The sequence below is a fragment of the Plectropomus leopardus genome, chromosome 16, assembly GCF_026936395.1.
Source record: "Plectropomus leopardus strain MGB_pleo_1.0 chromosome 16, ASM2693639v1, whole genome shotgun sequence".
Lineage (NCBI taxonomy): Eukaryota > Metazoa > Chordata > Actinopteri > Perciformes > Serranidae > Plectropomus > Plectropomus leopardus.
Window position 1 is genome coordinate 18124916 of NC_142191.1, and position 23764 is coordinate 18148679.

Below are 23764 nucleotides of genomic sequence, written 5' to 3' on the forward strand. Positions count from 1 at the left end.
CCCAGCTCCTCTCTTTCTGTCCGGCTCGCATGCTAGACCCTCCCGGCTTGGCCATCACCCCTGGTGCCCCCCTGCATGGTCTCCCATTTCACCGCAGGAGCCCTGACTCACACCCGGGCCAGTCGGAAAAATGAGCCAGCCATGCAGAAGAGATAAGATGCAGAGAGGGAAGGCACGCAACCAATAAAAACACATCATTAAAAGCAAAGCGATAAAGAGGCGAAGTTAGAAGATGGGGAAGGTAGAAGATGATGTGGGGCAGAAAAGACATTTAACACTTTCATTATTTGCTTAACCCGATACAGAGTTTAACCCTTTGAAACCTGAGCAAATTGGCTTGATTTCTTTCAAAGACATGTAAAGACGGCAATGAGAAACAAAGAGGAAATGACCAAAAGGAGCATTAGGAAAAAAATATGAAACATACAAGAAAATTACCTGAAAATTAGTATAATAATAATAATAATAATAATAATAATAATAATAATAATAATAATAATAATAATAAAATAATAGAAAGTACAAAGACAAACAAGAAAAACATTTTTAAAACTATAACAATAATTCTGTAATTTACTGCATAAATTTAACTATGACAATTAGAGATAAACTTTTTCCTAGCTTTTTAAAAAGTAATTTTCCAAATCTACCAATAGTTTGCAATTTGTGGACAATTTCTAATCAAGTTGCCCTTTTTTTCTCCCATGTTTCTGAAAAAAAACAATTTGCTCAGGGTTCAAAGGTTGTGAAAGGCATCTGAAGGTAGCAAAAGAAAAGTGATGTTGCTTCAGGGTTCAAGGGGTCACAGGTGCAATCAGCCAATTTGATTTTATCCGTGACATTTCAGAAATCAAAATATTCTTGAGATCAATTATCTCTTATTTGCTTCAATGCTAAATGTTTTTTGTAATCTGGGCAAAATGCTGAGATATTGAGCATCAAAGATTTGACATAACAACTGGCTGCAAATGTCATCTTTTTAAATATTTAATCCCCAAAAGGGTCATCTTTCACAAACAACGTGCCAGAAAAAAATTCTATCCAGAATATGAATGATGCTGGTACAACGCCGGATACCGATTTTGATTTTTCACATCTGTCCAGATCTAATCGTTTCAAGCTCCTGATTTAAAGATATAGCTGTTTTGACGTGACAAGAAAGAGAGGAGGCAAGAATAATTAACAGCCTCTCTCATCCCCTTGCTTTCTAAACCCTGAACCCTTCTCTGTCTGGCCCATTTGCGTTGGTGTGTCGTCACAGGGCCAGGGGATTTAAGCTAAGCCATATCAGCAGCTGAAAAGGACTCCGCTGAGAAAATACACTGGCCTGGATGTGGCAAATATATTGCTGTAATGCGTTTGCAGGGGCCAGAGATCAACAATGGAGCCAGCTGAGGCAGAAGCAGAGAGCTTTGCCTCTGGTAGAGTGCTCCTCAAGGACCCCGGATGCACATGTTGTAGTTTAGCACAGACATGTTATATTCTCAACAAGTACATGCTCCATTCAACCTTGAGCCGCATCCAAGGCAAGAGCAATGTCAGTTGCTAAGATCTAAAGTGTGTCTATTATAAGCAGCGGTTTTGAACCTGAATCTGCAAAGTGCAAGTCCACTCAGTCATGAAGAGAGACCCCAGGGACAGGTCACAGCATTCCTCCTGATCCAGTCTCCAAATGCACGTACATCAAACACCATAACACACACACACACGGTCGCACGCTAACAGAAAAGTACACAGTCAAACAAACACACATGAGCAAACATGAATGAGTGCACACAGAGGCCCGTTTTGACAGATGAGAATGACATGAGACAATTATATGCATCTTTCTATCTTCAGTTATTGCTGGAACTGTAGAGCAATGATATGATATATTGTTTGTAATATCACTGATGTTCAACATATGGGTTGGGACCCTCCAAGGGGTCACAAGCTATGTCTAATGGGTCAAAAGAGCACTCACAATTTAAAGGGAAACTCTGCTGCTTTTACACATCAAAGTCTGTTAACCAGAGGTGTGGACTTGAGACACATGACTTGAACTGACTGGAGTTGAAAATTTGATCATTTTAGACTTGTTTTGACAAAATCAAAAAAGACTTGCAACTCAGCTTGGATGTAAACACCAATGACTTGACAACTACTTGGACTTGAACCTTCTGACTTGAAAATACTCAATAGCTTCCCCAAAACTCAAAGATTAAAAAGTGTATCAATGAAAAAATGTGTCGCACAAATTCATTTACCTTAATTTTGTGAATCCATTAACATTAACACTTTTCATTCCCAGCAAGACGACACTTGTGTTATTCCCCTGATCCAATATGTTTGAACAAAGCCAACAGCATCAAATCAAGTTGCAGGAGAGACCTATGACAAACAATACGTTACTGAGCACAAGTTGCGGCTCCAGATGCTGCACAAAATCTGATAAATCGCCTCAAGTGATGTCACATGAGTCAGCGCAGGCTGGGACTAGAGACTGCAAAGTCTAAAATGACAAATATCTGACGGTGTGGAGTTAGAAAGACGGGAGTTTTCCAGGCCGGTACCCTAACCCTCATCTTTGCTTAAGGCTACCGGCTCGAGGCTACGGTAGTCAGTACTAGGTTAACACGCCCAAATCTCTGACTGAACTGTCAGCAGTCAAGCTGCATTGTGAGTGATGTGGGCATCAGGTTTTGACAAGGAAGACGAAGGTGTGGAATAAAAAAGATGATATCTGAAAGGTCTCTAGTGTATCTTTTATTGACAAGAATTCACAAACTGCAAATATGAAGGTATTATTACATGCATACTCCTACCTAACACCGTCTCTCTTTTGCGCTATAACACTTTACTAAGGTCAAAACAGAAACAGAGCTAATTGTGCATTCAGCACAAGCAACACAATCCCCCCCCGTACAATTACGTGATCCTCCCTTCACACACAACTCACAGCCTAAACTCTGACCTCTGCACGACACTGCGTTATTGGATAATGACGACAGCGACGTGCATGACAATAGTGTCGCTGCCACGCTGTGACAAATGGAGGGGATCGTGACAAAAATGTTAAGGAGGGAGGCTCATTTAGAGTACATGTTGGAGATGTATGGGCCCAGCATGCAACGCAGCCTTGAGCAGAGCCTGACCTCCCAAGGACACACATAGGCCAGAATCCTTAACTTGCACCAGTCAGGCAGGGACACCAGATATTAAAGGGGGGCCAGCAGCGACACGGAGAGTCACCCCCCTGGCTAGGACGCCTAATACTCTGCAGTGCAAGCTTTTATCTGGCAGACCTTAGTGGCCCACCTGAGAGCAGAGCCAGCTGGGGAGCAGAGTGTTAAGCTGTTGGCTGTCGCTGTGTCATGTCTGTGTGTTAACAGGAGGCCCAGGCTCGACTGCTGCTGCTGCTGCTGCTGCTGCTGCTGCTGCTGCTGCTGCTGCTGCTGTATCTGAGGGCTTCTGCGAGATGCGTGTTGCAGTTTGATGAGTGTTTCTTGCTGCAGTGCGAGAAAGAGAGAGCGAAAGAGAGAGAGAGGGAGAAGGAGAGAATCCCTCCCCATCAGAGCTTCACATTTCCTGCTGTTTCCAGCACGGTTGCACATACATATGCACATATTCACATGCATGCACATATTCGCATGCATGCACTTTGCACGGAAATACAGTGCACACACAGGCATGCACACATTGAGAGAGGAAGTGCTTCAGTGACCCAGCACTGTGCGATAAGGCTGCTCTGCAATTCAGAAATATGCAACCTGCATGTTAACAACCCCTGGAGCGCAGCCTCCCCGGGGTGCTCTGCCTCCTCTCTCAGCCTCCCCACCTCCCTGCTCTCCGTGTACTTATCCTCTCCCTCACTCCTCTCCACCCATCCCTCCATCCCACAACTCCACCTTGCTTCACCTGACTGCAAACGCAGCGAGACGACAGAAAGGAGAGGAAAATGGAGGCTGGATGTTTTCAGAGAGGGGAGAGAAAAATGGAAGGAGATGTGTGTGACTGCAGAGAGCAGTGGATTTCTGCTGTTTCTCTGTTGATCTGCAAGCATGTGCAGAGTCCCAGTGAGCTGCTTAGTGCAGCACAGGGGCAAGAGGGCTCCGGGAGGTGAAACACAACATATGGAGGACTAATGAGGTTCTATTTGGAGGGCTTCTCGAAGAAAGGTTAGACGAGGCCAAATATGAGGGGATGCGGGAGGGCGAAGTTAAGAGAAAACAGAAGGATCAAAGTGGCCAGAAAGGGAACATGTCATAGAGAGAGCTGTTGAGAGAGAGAGAGAGAGAGGGAGAGAAAGAGAGAAAGGAAGAGGAGGAAGAAAATGAAGCATAAACAGAGAAAAGAGGAAAAAAAGATCCATTCTCAGTAGTGGAGGGAGATTGGCAGGTTTCCGCACTGGAGATGCTATTGAGAGTGACACGTCCACACGACACAGCCGTAACACATTGGCTTTGATACTAATATCAGTCTTTTTAGAGGGAGGTTGATGAAATTTGCATTTAGATTGAAATGACTTTGGGACGGCCAGGAGACCACAGAGGGCCGCAGAAAGGAAGAGAGAGGCAAAGGAAGAGGGGCGGCGGTGTGTCTTTGCTTCACTCACAGCCATGGGATGCTCCAGCTTTGCCTCTTTAAAACAAAACACACAGACACGCCCTGCCCACTTGACAACACATCTCCTCCTCACACACCTCTGCACACCCTCACCGAGTGACACACACCTAATGTGACTGTAGCCCGAGTTCCCACTCGACTGGGTCAAGGATGCAGGGGAGCTCTGCACAGCATCTCCCCTCCCTCTGTTCTCCAACTACACAAGCCTGAAATTTGCATCGTCCAGAGACAAGAGGAGCTATGAGGAGGAGGTGGGTAGCGTGCTCAATTTGTGTCTTAATCACATTAAAACGGCCCTGTGCAATTTTCTAAACAATTTAACGAGGGCTGTGCCGACTGAGACGGATGACGCACTGTGTCCTAATATTGAGCCCCGGCTGCCTAATGGAAGAGAAAGCAAACACTTTATTTCTACTCACGCAATATTGGCACTGTATGTATTGTTCGGCTAATATTATCACAGCATTCAATAATTTTCTTCTTGGGGCTTTGGAAACATATTGCTCATCTGCCACAATCATTGACTTTGTTGTCAGTTTCTTTATTGGAATGACTTCATCAAAAACAATACCATCAAGTCAATATGGAACTGTGCGGTTTCAGAGTCACCAAACAAAAAACAAGATTATTTATTTGCTTATAACCAGCGACACCTGCGAGCTCTCAGGTATTTTACGCCAACAGGAAAGAAGTGATGAGGACACAGCTGTGGGTCTTTAGGAAGTTCCACTCATCCATAAACATCGTCGTACCACTTTCTCCACTTCTCATCGATGGGTAGACTGTGAGACAGTGGGCACAGGTATGCAAAGGGAACCACCAACTCTTTTCCGTTATTGTTGTTGTTGTTATGCATCTCTTTGTGATTTTGGATCTTTACTGTAACTTTTATGTGGTCATTTTGTGGCTCTTTAAAGTTGTTTTGTGTCTCTTTCAGGTAATTTTGTGTTTCCTCATGGTTGTTTTGTATCTCTTTTTAGTAGTTTTGTGTCTCTTTGGGGTAATTTTGTGTCTCCTTGTGGTTGTTTTGTGTCTTTGAGATAATGCCTCATATTCATTAGCCATTTTGTGTCTTTTTTTGGTCATTAAGTGTCTTTTTTTATGGTAATTTTGTATCTCTTTATGGTCATTTTTTTGTCTCCTTATGGTTGTTATGTGTCTTTTTGAGGTTGTTCTTTGTTTTTCTTTGAGGTAATTTTGTGTATTTTTTACACATTTTGTGTCTTTTTGTGGGTATTTTGTGTTTCTTCATAATTATTCTGTGCCACTTTGAGATAATGTCTCAAATTGTTTGCCCTTTTGCATCTCTTTTAAGTCATTTTATGTCTCTTTGTAGTCTGTGTGTATTTCTTTGTGTTTATTTTGGGTCTCATCCTGGTCTGAATCTGTTCATTTGAGTGATATTTTGCAAGTGAAGGGCATGAGGGACACACACACACACACTTTTGGCTCCTGGGCCTGTGGGGCTCTTCTCTTGTTGCCTTTCAACAAGAATTGATAACCACAAAGAGCACAGTGTGGCATCGTAATGATATTTTCGCTCTCGTGGGTCGGTAAAAATTGCAACAGGTAATGGTGGGTAACGGCAGGTTACCTTTTGAGTACAACCAATTTACATCATTCGCCGGGAGTGACAGCAGTCTGTGTATTGCAAAATATGTACTGAAACTATGTGTTTTTAAAAGGTATTTTAGTAGGAGAGTGCAATTATAGCCTATTATGGCTGACAAGTCTGAATATCGGGGTTGAACTCTTGCACCAACTATCTCGAATTATATATGTTTGTACAGCGTTCAAACATATATAAGCAGCCCTACTATATTTATCATCCATACTGGTAACCTGTTTTTGTCATTTTACATATTGGATTGCATCTTTTTTTGCTAGTTTTATCTTTGCACCTTACTGTTAGCTTGTTTTATATTTAATATACATTTGCTTCATCTGTTATGTTTTTTTAAAACTTTGTGTATTACACATAGTCTACACTCCGGTGGTGTGTCTGCAATTTCCCTTGGGTTAAATTAAGTAATTTAGATCTTATCTACTTTTCAAAAGTATTTAAATCTGGAAACACGATGTCACCTACTAAGCACACTAATCAGAATTCAGCAGCATTTAAATCAGAATGTGATGACAATTTTGGTGCTGCTGGCTTATGTTTCCAAGAAGACGCCACTGTCCATCAAATATGATCAAACCACATCTGCACAGTAGTGAATGTATCAGTGCTAAACTCTTGATAATACAATAGAATTGTTTTTCCCTTCACATTAAATTTTATTGTTTTATATTTAGTCATGCCTATTTAATGTTACAGTAGTTTAGTGGCAGTGTGACAGGGTCATGCCCTCAGGAGAAAATTACACCTCACTTATGACAATCATAAAAGCCAATTTTATGTGCTTATTCTGTGAAATTAACACCATTACATACAATGGGGCTGATATATTTGTTGAATACTTTTCCAGTTAGATAATAAACAGACAAAATGGGGAAATGTGCACCAAATGCCCCCAGCTAAGGTTGAATCAGGGACATTGCAGTTACATGAATGCATCTTAACTTGGACCCTAGACACCCCATATCATTTAAGATTTAAATGTAAATGTTTCCTTTTTTTCCAAATTAAATATTTAGCAGTTTAATATTTTGAAAGCTTTGTTGACCTTCTTAATATAAAAGCACATTAAAGCTTATGTTTACAAAGACAGAGGGATGGAATTTCTTTTATATATTTAGTGATATTCTTAATATTCCTTACATTATCATTTGCTTTCCCATCCTTGTTGTGCTCTTTTTTTAATCTTACATCCTTTAAAGTTAAATATTTTGACCAACACCGGTTAATCACAGACATTTAAACACCAGTTACTGTTCACCAGTGTCATCAGCTGCACACAGCACCAGCGTCAGGTTGATCAGAAGCTCTTCCAGAGGACAAGAGCACCACCTTGTGTTAATATTTCATAAAGGTACCAAACTCAGCCTTGCATTACATTCTGGTCACATGCAGCCAGTGTACCTAATACAGGTATCTGAGGACAACTGATGAGACAGCTTCCTTACTGGGACAATTATGTGGAAATGAAGAGTCTGACAGCATCTCGTTATGTCTCCATAAACGTCAAAGCATAAAAGCTGCATCTGCAGAAAAAGTCACTTTGGGAAGCGATCGAAAGAGCTTTACTTTGGTGATGAATCTATTTTAATCTGAAAATCTGCCTGCGGAATTGGATCATTTCAACAGAACAGTTTCACCAAAAATAGATGTAGATTATGTTCTTTTTGAACACTGTATTAATATAAAATGAATATTCTTCAGTACAATTGAGATGATCGATACTAAGCCAAGAACAAAGCCAAGAACAGAGTCATTATTCAGCAGTTCTGAATCAATCAATAGTTTGAAGTCAATGGGATTGTAAGGTGAGCACATGCTTTTAATAAACAAACTATACCACATCACTCTGCATCCATGCATTAGCACCTGATCCTTTGCTCATATGACCGAAACCACAAGTGTGGCTCACTTAGGCCCACCAGAGGGATCAATACAGCATGTTTATTAAGTGGTATCACTTTGAAATAGCTGTGATAGGAGATTTTTTCCAACCGCTGGACCATTACAGTATATTAATGTCTGCTGAGGAGACAGTGATATGAATTAAGTGGGAGATGGGATTGCATTAAGTGTTAATAGCAACTTACAATGCCACATCCCCTCCAAGGATTTTTAATCTCCGTGTAAAACAATTTAATCCTCTCTGTCAATATAATCCTACTGATATTATTAAAAACACCCGTGATGACATGTTGATTTCACTTTTTCGCCTCAGAGCCAATAACTTAAATTTACCTGGTGGGAGGGAGAGTGTGGAGTGTGTGTGTGTGTGTGTGTGTGTGTGTGTGTGTGTGAGGGAGAGATAAAATGAGTGCTCGGAGAGATGATGGGGGAGTGCAAAAGACATTTTAGTGATGAAGAGGCCCCAGGGGGGAAATAGCTCTGAACTACCTGGGTACTTACATTACAAGTTATGAAATCAAACACATATCGCACACACACATGCACACACACAGAATATGCATTAATCTCAGCTTCTCCACCATCAATTTTAATATACCTACTGATGTTGCTGATGAGTAGGGAGGGAGTAAGAGAGCAGGGAAAGTATGAGAAAGCAGCGCAGTCCTGATACAATTCTCCATATTTAAACAGTGAGTGATTACCAAGCCTCTGTTTAAAATAGAGATTGAGCAAGACGTATTATAACCAGAGCAGGACACCGCTCAGAGGACTGCCTCAGTCTTGTAATTCATGAAAGGCAACGACGTTTTACAAAAAAAAAAAAAAAGACTGAGAGAAAGTAGGACGCGATTTAATGTCTTAGGGGAGATTTTAAGCCACTCTTAAAGGCTTAGCCCTTCCCCATCGCACCTTAATAATGGGCTGCCGTTTGTCCAAAGTCATAGGCTAATGGTCAAATCACCATATGAATGCAGCCCATGTGGCGTGTGCGCCTTTAGCTGTGTAACATTTTCATCATCGCTCCAGTATGAGGATCACTGCATGGGTTAATGGGGATAGAGGCTGTTTTTACACCAAAAGTACCTCTTGTGGCCAGCAGGTGTCAGTGTAGCCCTCAATCCCGACTGCAGGCGCCTGGAGTAGGGGATTGAACCTTGAGTGGAGTACAGAGGGGAGCGGCCTGCAGTGGACTGGCCAGCCAGAGCCGCACTGCATCAAACACAAGGTGGGTAAATTGCTATTAATAAGCAAGAGCAGGCTCGGCTGGGCAGTGTGACACGGCCTAGTCCGGGATTTATGGACCGTCTGAGCCGCAAGCGTCTTATAACTCATTCAGTATAACTCATTTTTAACCATCAGCAAGTGTCGGATACTCTGGACATAAATTTGTCCCACCCGCTGTGGCAAGTGAGTGAGTTCACCAGTGTGTGTGTGGGAGACAAAAAAGCCCTATTTGGACTTTAAAGTCATAAAACACTTCCTTCCTCCCACCTGCACACACATGGAAACATAGCAGATATGCAGTGCACACACACACACACACACACACACACACACACACACACACACACACACACACACACACACACACACACACAACTGAGTGGCGAGGGGAGAACAGTGGTGACACTGTGGATAAATCCACTTGTTTTGAATATTATTTTTCTGTTGTGCTCCCGTCTCTTTCAGCAGGTTATACTTCACATGCAAACATTTTCTCTTGTGTGGACTTTGCTCTTTCTTGCCAGCGGCTACACACAAACAGAAGTCTCTTGTTTACCTGATTAGACGAGTAATCTGGTTAATGATGAAGCCTGATGCCTGTAAAAGTCACACCTTGGAAAAGAGATACAGCTTGTATAAAAACTGTGTAAAAACCTAAAGGGATGATTTGCTTTCTTTACTATCTTACTGTTATTGCACTTATTGTGTTTTTCTTGTCTGCACAAAATGAAACTTTGATATTTTTGGAAATGTGCTTATTTACTTTATTGTCAAGAGTTAAATAAGAAGAGTGATAGCCAATCAATCTCATCTTGCAGGGTTTCCCACATATTCATTTAGTTGTGGCGAGCTGCCACAACATCTGCTTCAAAAAAATAAATCTTTGGAGCTGGACTGTTCATTTGGACCGCTGTTGGAATATATTACCGTTCGGTTATTTATAGTGCAACTTTGGCAGACACACTGAGAGTGAAACGTAACTACTTATTTTGCTTGGTCTAAAAGTTTACTTTCACTTACAAACAGCTGCACCTGAATCGTTCTTTGCATTATGCTGTTTTTAATCTGATCAGCTCTGAACAGATCAACAGATCACTTATCCACCCCAGAAGTGACAGACTGCTGCAGAGGAAAAAAGAGTCATGGAGATTTTGGCCTGCGCTGCATTTACTGATCCGCAAAAACCTCCTAATTTAGAGAGGGGACCCAGAATGATACAAAGGGACACAACGGCATTTAAAAGATGTCAGAATAAAAACAGAGTTAGTAAAACAGTATTAGTAAACAGCTGAAAGGTGGAGGTGGAGTAAAGTGAAAATGCTACAGTTAGGGATGCATTTATTAGTATGCTGCCAATATTTGGTATGCCAATATTTTCCGACTGACAGATTGCCGATGCCGATAATGATATTACACCACCTCTTATCGTGATGGCCCTATTCACCTGGCAAAACAAAGACTACTTTAACCTAGATTATGTGCCACTTTTATTCTTATGTAATAAATTTGAAATAAAACAGTAAAATTCTTCCTATTTTAACAGGCTTGGATGATGCGCTCCCTGAGAAAATCCAGACAATAGCCAAAACTGGGACAAATTTGACCTATTTGGGCTAACTGAAGTTGCATAATTGAAGTGTCATATTGTGGGCCTGTCATATTGGCTGAAAAGTTCATTTTGGGAAGATGCAGATATTTATTTTTATGCCGTTCTCTGCTGATGCTGATGATGTACAGTTATTATCATGCATCCGTAGTTACTGTAGTTACTTTTTCCTTTTTTGAAAAAATCTGTTTGTTATTCAGTATAACTTTAAGAAGCACAAACCAGCAACTTATGACATTTTTGTTTAAAAAAAACCTATTTGAATCATTTTTCAAACTTTCTGCACTTTCATTTATTATTTGTAAATATACTATTGGTTTCAAAAAGGGTAATTTCCATCACACCAAAAGACATGTATACATTTTTTACAAACACTGTAGTGTCCTAATGGAAACCATTCTAACCTTGAGCAAGACATCTGTGTTTCAACATATGTTAATTACTATATCAAATGTTAATGTAACCAGATTATAAATATACGATATCTGCAATATGGCCAACAGCTGGTTCTCTGTGCTTGTAAACCAATAAAAAGAAAATGCCACTGTCAAACACTGATTCACACATCCATGCATTCACCATGGCAACAAGTTTCTTTCCATCCTGTGGATCACCATATGGGTGTGTATTGTTTTGACTCATGCATTAGTCTGTCTTGTGTGTGTGTGTGTGTGTGTGTGTGTGTGTGTGTGTGTGTGTGTGTGTGTGTGTGTGTGCACTGTACAATATGTGCAGGTATGTCAGGTTGCGCTTTCTGCAAGCAGAGGGTGAGCAGCACTCTGCACAGGAAGTGAGATAAGCACCTTTTTTGAATAGCACTGTGTGAAGAGCACAGTTTCCATCAAAAACTGAGCAGTCAGGAACTGACAATGGCCAGACAGAATTAAGAAAAAAAAAAGAAAAAAAGAGTGAAGACAAAGAGATTGGAGATCGTTTAGGTAAAAGGTTGTCGGAGGGAGCTGAAGAAAGGGGAGAAGAGACACCAAGCACAAATATTGTCTGGAGGCAGGGAAGAAGAGAGCAATTAGTGAGAGATAAAAAGCATGGCAGCGAGGGTAAGACAACCTCCTATTACTCCAATTAATCCAATTTGAAAAAAAAAAAAAGAACTTAGCACACCAGAAAGGCTGATCCATTTCCCTGACAACAGCAAGTGTTTGAGGGTCATGAGTGGGCAGCCAGAGCAGGCCTCCTGCCAGGCTGAGCAGAAAACAGCATGCTGGCATTTCAGCCGGGCGGAGGGGAGCGAACGCCCTGTCAGCGGGCACATTAACACTAATTCAACATGACTTGTTGATATATTTCCATGGCGGTAATGATGTTAATGGCAGTATTTTAATGCCCGTGTGCATGGAAATCAGAGGGAATATTAATGCCGCCAGCCCACTGATCGTGCTGAGGGTGGAGCACATTAATATGTATCGAGCAGTGCATATGTGTATGGGTGTGTGTGAAGTGACTAATACCACTCCATTTTAATATTTACTTGTCTGGCTCTAAATTAAACAAGCTTTTTCAACAAAATAGTCATCATTTATCTTGCTGTTGGTCTGTTAAAAGGAACAGCGTGCAAGATTTAAGGGGATTTAGTGGCATCTAACGGTGAGGATTGCGACCAGCAAAAACTTAAGGAGGTTTTTACCAGGAGGCGAATTATCCACAGAGGTCTCTTTTTCTCCAAAACAAACAGATTAAGTGATTACAACCAGTAAAAACACAACATGAAGCAGTTCCACATCACAAATCAGTGTTTCTCAGATGCTGTTTGGCGTGTTGTAGACGGTACACTAGCCCAGCACCTGCTAATGTGTGCTTACCATTTTTCTCTGATAACTTAAGATCCAGAGGCTGTATTCACAAACATTATGAGAATATTTGTAAAAATGAGGTAATGGTGTTCTCGAGGACTGTCTCTATGAAAACTGGTGCTCTTGAAGGAAAGGTTCAGCACATTGGAGAAAAATAATAATAATTTAGGCACTCATGCGCGGAGCAAGGACAAATGTGGCTGACTTAGTATAAAAGGCCTTTATTTAGAACATGGCCATTTGTCTAAAAACACCAACCCGTTTCCACACTTGGTCTTCGTCAGGGTGCAAAAGACCAAATGTCAAAACAGTTTTCTTGGAATTTCTCCACTGGGAGCAACTCATAGAACTAGAAAGCTTTGTGAAAACGGCTCCGGGTGATTTAAACACATAAAACACTGAATGAAGCAGTTTCATGTTAAAAACTTAGTGTTTTTACAATACTGTCATCATGGACGGGCTGCTAACTACGGTGGCCAACATGAATGACCCTATCTAGAGCCAGTGTTTGGTTTGTCTGTTCTAGGCTACTGTAGAAACATGGTGGTGTAACATGGACTAGACTCGGATGAGATATGACCAGCTTATACTAAGGTAAGGACAACACAAGGATTTTAATATTGATTTGATCATACACTAAAGAAAACACACTTGCTATACTATGCTACATTTCTGCCGATATGTCCCGTTAAAGCTGACACACTGGACCTTTAAATGAACTCAGAGCGTATGTCAATGACCACTGATAAAGTGTTGGTTACAACCTGATAGCGGGCTCAGTCTGGGCTCTGTCGAGGTGAATTTGTGGTGCCAGTAGGATGAACAGACTCTATTCTGAGAGTTTGATCTTTGATGAACATGAAAGTGTTTGCTGTGGCACCCTGCCACCATGAAGTCCTTTACTGACCCAATTAATGTGCTGCCTTAGCCACAAGTAGGTGGAGTGATGTCCACCACCGAGGTAAGATCTAAGCCACTAATTAACTCTAAAGCTCCAACGTGTCTGTGATCTGCCTCATGGTCATGCTCTTTGAAATCTCGTGTCGTCATGGGATGCGACCAAGAATCACGACTAATATCACCTGCTGAAAAATGTAATTACTTGCTGGAAGAAATGTGGTCATTTTCACTTGTGTTTTGGGTTTCTTTGTCTCAGACCCAAGCAGAAAAGCAATTTATTTCAGTTTTCAAGCTGCAACTTCATTAGTCTTATCTGCAGCAATTGTTTCAAGATGTGGACGATTGTGTTCGCTTCCAAACACTCGCAATCAAAATACCATTTTCTCAACCAAACGTGTGGTAATCCCACAAATAATCACACCCATTTGTGATCAGATTACTCTGGTATTTCTTCCAGTGGCAGTAATGGATTTGATTTGATGCATTTGATAGCAAAATGGAACAGATTTCTGCCCTCCCTGTGATCTACAGAGTCTTCATCTATCCCATTTGACAGCTGTTTTGTTTGAAAAATAGCCAGGAAAGAAGGCAACTGTGAAATCCCGCCCTGTAAGGGCTATTTAAACTGTTCACCTCCTTCATCGCAGCACCAGTCTCAAAGACCAGTTGTGGCTCCATTATCAAATCTCTCCCTTTAGTAAGCACTCTCACTGTGGCCAGTTATCAAAACGAGACCGTTTACAACACAAACTGTAACTGTAAATATGATATTACACATAAATCTAAGGGTTTCTGAATTTACATGCAGTACATTAGCATTTAAAAATATGTTTTATATTAAAGTAGTGGCTCTTGACCTTTTTGGTTTGTTACCGTTTATGGCCAAGATATGCCTGATTATGACCTCATGTCAGAGGTTGCATAAAGTATGAGCAGTTTAAGTGACGAGTGACTTTTTAGAGTCCCTTAGAGAATATAACAAATAAATAAATACAAAAATGACTAAGATTTGGTAATGTGTGTAGCAGAAATATATTTATTTTCCAGTTCTTTTGTTGCTTGCTAATCATCTTCATTTACATAAATAAAAGAAAATATGTTATAGGATGGTGATAATGTAATGTGACGGAACAGTTGAATTAATCTTTGGCCAACAAAATAAAGCCCATTAAAATGTCAAGGCTTTTTGTCCAAACAATAATAACATCTTTTTCTATAGACAGTCACTTTGCAGTCTGTGCATACAACTAATTATCAAATAAAAGTATACAATAACCTTTTTCAGTAAACCTTGCTAAGCAGGTAAAACTCAGACCATGAAAAAAAAAGTGTTGGACATATTTTAACAATAAAATCTCCACAGCCGCTGCAGCCAGCAAATTCAGTGTGCACAAATGTGTACATAAATATTATTTTGTGTGCAAAAGATAAATACATTTTTTTGAAATATTATTTTTCAGACCCCTTGGACTTGATAATGTGACACCCCTAAATAGCCTGTTCTGCACAACATCTAGTTTGACTCTCTTAACTTTAATACATTTTGGGTAAGGCTGTTTCTTTCTTCTCAAGTAGAATTTTATTTCCAGGACTTTTAGCTTTGATACTTCTGCTTAGGTAAGGGACCGCAATACTGATTGCCCACTTTGGAGATGTTGTTTGTTACGTTACCTCTTTATAGCCGCTTGTCCACTGAACAAAAAAACGGCTAACACCCTTTAAATTTAAATGTAATGGGAAAGTGTGATATCGGTATTCACACCCACATTAAATAACTGCGGTATTTCATTAATGCCGATCGGCATTGATGAATACTCAACAACCATGTAAATGTACTAATTTCAGCCCCTTTAACAACGGGGTGCAATGATGGGCCGCAACTAATTACCGTCCATCTCCACATAAGAAGTAAACGGCAATCCAAATAAGTCTGCATTGAATTTGAAAGAGAGACAGAGAAGAAACCACTGTAAAATTTTCATAGGCCTCCATGCTGCCGTCGACTGTTTACACACCTGCTGCTGGCCTGTCCACAACATCAAATGTGACACACTAAAAAACTACACACCCACACAGGTAAGCAGTGCATACAGCTCTGCTCTACTAGCAATTTGAAAGGAGTCTATAGTCGATTTAAGTGGGTTTATCTATTTTAAAAACCCACACAAACGCACTAATTTTGGTGGAAAAAGGGTGTATCTCAGCAAGTACTTATATGAGAACCATGTCATCATAACCAACATAGACACAAAACAATGCAAAATAAGCCCCGCATTTTAAAAAAAACTGGAACTTTCATTTTAAACTTTGAAATTCTGTACTTCAGAAATGTAACACACACCAAGCATTGTAGTGAGGTGCTGATCACTCGCAGTACACTTGAAAGTCGGAAACAATTGTCATACACTCTGGCTCCATTTCTTTTTTGTTAAAAGGTAATGTTTCAGCCCTCAGGCCTTCTTCAAGATCCACAATCACTGTCACACACAGGCACTGATATGTCAAAAAGGCCACACCTAACGGTGATGAAATAATCACGTAAAAACATTCAGGTGAGCAAAAAGAAAAACAAACAAGATGCCTTCAGCAACTCAAAAACATGAAAATAAAACAGTGACAAGTGTGAGAGAGTTTTTTTCCAAACAAATTTGAAGGTTATTTTCTTTGTCACCTTCTACTTATTTCTTGCATTTTGTGAGACATTTTATACCAAATTGGTCATTGCCTTTTTCCCAATGTTTCTGAAAGAAGTCAAACCAGTTTGCTCATGTTTCAACCATGGCTTGTGAGAGGTGTTTAAACACAGCACAAGAAAACTGATGTCAAATCTGGTTTAAAAGGGTATATACACATTCTTTACAGGCTGCTGGAAATAGGGCATCTTTGCTGGAAACCATTCAAGTTGACTGCAGTTTTTGTCTCTGCCCCCTGCTGCTGCCGTCTGATCTCGTCCACTTTCCAGGCGAGACGGGGTTCACCTCCAACGTGTCTATTATCTAATCATCATCAGGCGTGTGACCAGGGCGTGGTGTATATAACATATCAGTGCCTGTGTCTGACTCTGATTGTGGATCTAGAAGAAGGCCTGAGGGCCGAAGCTTCATCTGAATCAAAGAGAAATGCATATGGAGCCTGAGTGTGCGACACTTGTTTCCTACTTTCAAAACTCTGAAATTCTGTCATATGAGATTTCACTGCCTTGGTCTTTATCCAGTGGTACTTAATTACGTAACACAATACTCTCTTGAAGCAGTAAAATATAATCATTTTAAGCACCTAATCAGAAATCATTGTGACAATCCCGTGTGTACAGCCAGAGGGAGATTACAGGACCTGGAAGCCGGGCTTCTGAAACAGCGCTGAGGACTCGGCAGAGAGCCAGAGCGTGTTAAGGTTTGAGCTTTAGCTGAGGAGGAAGAGGGGATGCTCAGGCCTTGAGAGGGCTTAGAGACAAGCGTGTGGATAAAAGCCAGGCAAAGAAGACATGCTCGCAGGTGGGACATGTAAAACAGGCTGGACTCCACAAGCCAAGGACGCAGGCCTAATAACATCAGAAGCGTCTTTACCCACAAGCCCTTTTCATTCCAGGTGTGTGTCAGCTTCGGCGACACAGAGCCGCAGCTTGACAAACACAACTGCTTTTTGCCAAGTGAAGCAGCAAAATCCCCAGGCCCTGCTGACATGTAATGACAAATGTGTGAACACAGGCTGGGAAACCGGCTGTGATTTCTAAAACATTGTCTGAAATAATGATGGCGCAGGGAGGGGAGAACGCTAGAGAGTGCAAATTACAGCAAAGGCAATGGGCTGGAAAAAAGAACGGTCTTGTTGATGACAATACGGTGTGCATTTGTGACAGAGGCCCTCACTTTAGTATCCGTCTCTCAACTTATTCCATAAAACACATCGCCAGCTCAACGGGGAAATGGGCCGCTGAATGACGGCACACCATAACAACTCCTGACCAAAATCTTAAATACTGAGTCCTGTAAGTGTGTCTTGTAAATGTGTAAAAAGAGCTGGATGGGGCCCCATTGCTCACTCCCTAACAATGTGATGTGGCACTGGACTGGAATTGATGTAAATATTATCTCAAGGTTAACTGCAAGCTGTTTGCTTTAAGTGTGCCGTGTAACTGTTCTGCCCAGTGAAGCTTCTCTAAACGTCCTCAATGAGCGCTGCTCTTGTGCCATATGTCTCAGCACACAATAAATAAGAAATGAATTCCTGACGAGTTTAAGTTGCTCCCTGGCATTTCTCTCAAAACTAATGGGCCAAGAGTGAATTATTGATGAGTGTTGATCAAGGAGAGAGCAGAAAATAGGTTACCTATAAGCTCACACTCGAGCACAGTGACATGCTTGAATATTTAATCAAAAGGGGTAAATAGGCATGTGATAGGATGATAATATTCCAATGCTTTCCTCCTAATCGCTAATTTGAAAGATAAAATGAACCCCGGCCTTGCTATTGACTTGTGCTCACTTCAGATCACGAGACCTCATTCAGCTGCGAAGCACCGCTCGGCAGCAATCTTATCGCTGTTTCCTTTAACTCCTGCAACCCTCGCTCTCTGCTTCTTCCCTGTTTGCTGTGGGCAGCGGCAATGCAAGAGTGATGTGAGTGACCTTGGCCTGGTTCTGTGGGCTCCAGAGGACAGCCGTGTCTCACAGCGATCCGTTCCTCCCCACCAATCCCGATTAGCAGGCGGGCAGCAGGCGACGGACGGGAACGAAGTGTCGCAGTGCAGAGAGGGCTGTCGAGGAGCTGGAGCCGGATCTGTGGCCCAGAAGAGGTGTGAGGAGGGGAGGTGGAGCGGTGGCTGGGACACAGCAGTCTATGGGGTGGAGTATGTGCGTGCGAGGGGAGCGCACTGTAGGATGAGGATAATGGAGGGGTAGTTCAACAGCAGGTCAAGGAGGACAAAGAGTCAGAAGTGATCTCTGTGGGGAAGGAGATGAGGAGGCATAAAGGCCTGGAAGGAGGCCGCAATCTGGGCTGTGCTGCTGAATGTTTTACTGCTCTTCTGAGCCATCACTGCACACTGGGATGACACGCAAACAGACGCAGATGTGCACACATGCACGGTTAGTAAGCACCAAATCCCTAACTAAACATACTGAATATATTTTGGTTCATTCTCTTTCCCTCCACCTGCTAAAAGCCAGAGCAAAACAAACTACAGGTATTTCATGCTAAATGATGTCCGACCATATACAAAGTCGTATGTGTTTACAGCTGTTCAAAACTGCCATATACAGCGCAAAAAGTTGCAATTACAGAGAGAGAGATGAGATGTGATGATTGTTCAAATACAGCTCACACTTTTGGACAGTATTTCCTCAAAGGCATTTATGGTGCTGCACTCTGTTGAGCGCATATTGTCAAAAGTAGGAAGTATGCATGGGTGGATTATGAGATCTTTGGAGACTGGAATTAAACAACTTCAAGTTTTCCTCATGCCTTGAGGCTAACATTATGTTTTGCCCCCCTCAACCTTCTCCATGCAACATTTCCTCACAACACACACACAAGCCTAGCATATAGATGCGCACACACACACACCCAGCAGATGGGCTCATGCTATGACAGCCACCTTTCCAGTGTCCTTGGCTCCCTCCTCATATTCCCTCCTCCTCTTTCCTGTAATTCTGCCTCCACTGTAACTCTTTCCACTTGATTCAAATCAATTTCAGGGCGCTTCACTTGTGAGACATGCGACAAGGTTCACCATGCCGAAGCACTGGAAGTTTTCCATCTCTCCCCCTTGCCTTCCTCCAGCCCCGTCCATTTCGTTCTCCCTCCTTCCGACTCTCCCTCCCATTATACGCTTCTCTTACATGAGGCCCGGGCAATCGACCCCAGTGATAATCCAGTCTTTCATATTGGCAGATTAATATTGACTCAGAGCCCTGGAGCTGATGCTCGGCCCATCCTCCAGGTGCTGGAGCATGCAGAGTATGAGAAATGGAGCTTAATATACATTCTGCTAGTGCCTCTCAACCCAGAAGAGCTGCATTAGAAACACTGTTAAGAGCGAGGAAGTAATTGTGGTTTACCAGCTTTTCAGCCACAGCGTGTGCACACAGCCACACGCCTTAAAATAAGAAAGACTCCCTGCCATACATGTCTGCTGAAATGCATGCATGCACACACAGCTGGACATACTTATGTTTAAGCCCCCAGGCAGTACTGAGGCCAGAAAAAATACACTATGAATGACTAATAAAGGATGTGCCGCAAGGTTTATTTAAATATTCTTTATCCATTTGCTCTGTCGACCAAAATGTGTGGAAGCTTTCCAGTGGAGTAAGCATGATGAACACACACGGAGACAGTCAGTTTCATGGTGATTAATGAAGATTTGATGAGGGCAAATCAATGATGTTCATTAAATAGAAATCACTGTGAGACATGAAATCGAACACTCCCCAACATGAGATAAAAATCACATGCACATATTAAAATAAATGAAGAAGGAATGGAGTCCATGGCGGGGTAACATTTGAATCTATAGCCATGGATCTATTGATTAAGTCGCTAATGTAAATGCGCTGAAAAGAAAAAGAAATGTGTCAAGATTAGTTGATGGCGGGTCTCCTGAAAAGGGTAAGCTTACGACAAAGGCTTTTCATTCTCCCACATGACACACAAGAAGACAATGACCTCCTCTTTTTTCAAAAAGACCAGAAACTAAATAAAACACAGTGGATGTTATATAATCTGAGCCCCCTCAGCCATGGAAGTAACACTTCTCACTTCTAACTAATACTATAGGAGTGCAGTTAGCCGTGCATGCAAAGCAGCAAATGTGCTGTATTATCCATTTATTCAACTTATATACACAATGTCATACTAAAGAACTGCTGCAATGATGTAAAAAAAAAAAAAAAAAAAAGAGAAGACTGAAGTTATAATTTACAAGTCTCAGATAATATTCCAGTATCTTCACCTGTGATGATGATATTTGCCCTAGTACTGTAGAATAAATAGCGATGGCGAACATGAATGAACAGATCTTTTTGAATGACTGTTTAGTGTACAGTATGTACAGGGTCAGACTGCCCAACGTCCAAGTGCTCATTAATCCCCGACACGTCGTAACATAGTGCAGCAACGGCACTGAATGACAGGCAAGGACCCATTAAATCGGACTCGAGGCGAGATCTCCGCCAGCCAAGGCCAATGGTGCATTTACTATTTGTGTGTAGCTAGCTATTGTTATGCTGTGACCTTTGTAGTGATGTGTGGATTGACCCACATCCAGTCGGGTAGTTCAGATAAGCTTGTTTGGAAAAATGACGGGTTTCGGGCGGGCGGGTCAAGTGAAAAAGCAGTAATCTGAGTAATTCATTAATAACTTAGAGAAACATTGTGCAATAGTCTAACTTAGGCCTCTTCCCCTTTCTCCTGTCTCCTGTTCTCTCTCACACAGCGAACGACTTTATCATCAGCACCGCTGCGTTCAGGCTTTTTGCGGCTTTTTAGCAGAAAAATCTGTTCAAGTCTGACATATTCTAATCTCTCTGGTTGTAATGTCCAGTAAAAATATTCCCCTCTGCAAATACGTAGGCCTGATGCCATGTTCTTACAGCAAACAAGGGCCTATTTAGTAAGCATTTCTGTGATGTCATGTAATAAACCACTGAACCTATCAACTGTGAACTATTGAAAATGAACCAAGTATAAAATCTAGGGCTGTATCCAACTCAGCATTATGCCAGTCCAATCGTATTTGGTTGTCTAAATGGGCTCTGCGGGACATTCTGACAGTGGCATTCACTTCATATAGTAAGCAAGCTAACAGCGCTAAGGACGGATCGCAAATGCACAACACTATTTTTTGCTGATACTAGATACAGTATCAAACAAAAGCCAGAGACTATACATATTAAGTTGCTGTGAGCTGTAAATTCACCACTTCTTTATCTTTCGGTGTGGACCCTTTCTCCCTTTGTGCCACTCAGCACTGCTGCCTGCAGGTCACAGCTACAAAGAGTAGTGAAAGTCAAGAGCACTCACTCCGCGGAAAAATCTGGCAACCAAAACGTCTCCAGAAGTACACCACAGATAAAAAAAAATGACTGCTCGACTTGAAGCAATCTCAGTTGCCTGAGGGTCTCCGACTGATTTGAGCCTGCGACCTTTAAGAGGCAGCCCTAATAAAATCAGCTTTGTGCTTAAGATCATACTTAAAACATTACCACTTAAAGGATGGGCGAGCACTTGCTGTCCTCCTATGGTTGTACTTTTTAAACAGAAAACTCAGCTTTACATTCAGAAATTTACTGAAAATGACATATATACAATTCATTATAGCCAACAGCGAGTAGCCTAGTTTGTTATTAGCGTCATTACCAGAAACTTTCAGCTTCGGTTTGCGGGTTCGGTTTGGGTAATTGATAAACACTTATGTCTACAAGTTAGGCAGGGCGGATTAGCTTTCATAATTGGCCGGGGTTGGTATAGTCTTTAAAAAACCCTGAGGTGCACATCACTACATCTTGGCCTTGTAAATAACTCTAAGTAACTGCTTTCGGTAGACAGATATAATAATGTTAGCAGATTACCTTACAGCAGATAAACACAGTTTATCAGACCCTTTGTGTTGTCTTTACAATTTTTAATTATTCATTATTCTTACAAGTTTTATCCTGTGTGTGTGTGTTACGTTGGTTTTGATAGGCGCTTCACAAATAAACTTTATTGTTTTCATTATTATATCATTCTTTAAACTTTTGCACTTCTGGTTTTGGAAAGGGCCAAAAAGTGACAGCACCCTTTGGATAACATTTGCTCTTGTAAGTTTTGCTCTTATTAGTTGCCAGTACATAAGCATTTCGGCATGGTGAGAAGACTCCAAAGCGTGGCACACCTGTTGTGCCCATTTATAGTTGCTAAGCTTGAATTGGTCAAACGCCACAGGAGTTAAAGGTTAGCCAACTTCCCATGGGATTGCTCAAGCCACAGGCATGTCTGATGTCTCAATTATTAACAAAACCAAATGTTTCAGTTTAGTTTTTGGGAACAATCTAGTAACAGCTAGATGTGTCCCATGCATTTTATTAAAGGTCTTGTATTCTGCCCTAGAAAAAAAAGAGCTAAAAATGTCACAGCACACATCTAATTAGTCAGCGATGTGTGGCACTTGCACCCGTTGCCCTCTACCTGACCCTTCATCAACAGTCCAATAAGCACTTGCAAGCTAAAGCACAAAGTTTAGTGTTTTACAACCTGGTAATCACATTTTGACCCTTGTCCTTGGGATTTATCACACAGAACGTAAAGTGCTGAACGATATAAATTCTGACATCAATGTGACCATAAAACATAACCAGATTTCCGCGTTAACAACCTCGTGGTCATTACACCTCTGCCACTCAGAAATAATAATAACATGACGAAGCAAACGGACACGCTCTGGCGGTGATGTGTGACAAATGTTTGAGCTCTGTTATTCTACCAATGAACATGCAGTCAAAGTTCAAGTTCAAGCTGTTCGTAGCGCATCCAGCCTGTGAGGACTGCTTGGGGATTTTACAGTAAATAATGCACTATAGACACAGTCATGTTGACGTTATGATTGTACATGGCCGCATGGGGACATTTTCTGTCCAAGACTTCAATTTATTATTTGAAACTGTGACACAGATCTGCAGGGATGATTCATAGCTGAAAGAAAAATAGCTTTCTGTTTTGACAGGAGAGATGCGATCAGAAAGGGGAGACAACGACAACAAAATGTTCAGCTCTGTTTGAGAAATGGCTGACAATGGAGGACCAGTCAAGTTGACAGTCGGAGTGTTCTCATCCCTGCTGACTTTTTTGCTGCCGTGCAGATGCACAGTTTGACTTTGAGCACAAGTTTGAGTACTGCAGAGTGTCATGAAATTATAAGCTTGGGCCTATACAGTTCCATCTGTGTTTGGAGTAGTTTTTAAGTATCAAGCATTTCGGTTTATGCCGTTTATCATTTTAACCGAGCAATGAGCCATGAGAGTCTGTCTTACTGCAGAGTGAGAACAGCGAGGTAGAAATTAGTTAAAAAAAACTATGAGCAGTTTGGAGGCACAGCGTTTCTTTCAGCAGAGA

The 23764-nt window shown here is 41.5% G+C and overlaps 1 long non-coding RNA gene across 1 annotated transcript in view; it reads right to left on the reverse strand.

Moving 5' to 3' along the window:
• Positions 1-2730: 2730 nt before the first annotated feature.
• The window catches only part of LOC148186874 (uncharacterized), a 63324-nt gene continuing 42290 nt past the window's right edge, over positions 2731-23764 (reverse strand). Inside the window, exon 3 of the long non-coding RNA XR_015779172.1 lies at positions 2731-3488. This is a non-coding gene — a long non-coding RNA (uncharacterized LOC148186874). The remainder of the gene's footprint in view (positions 3489-23764) is intronic.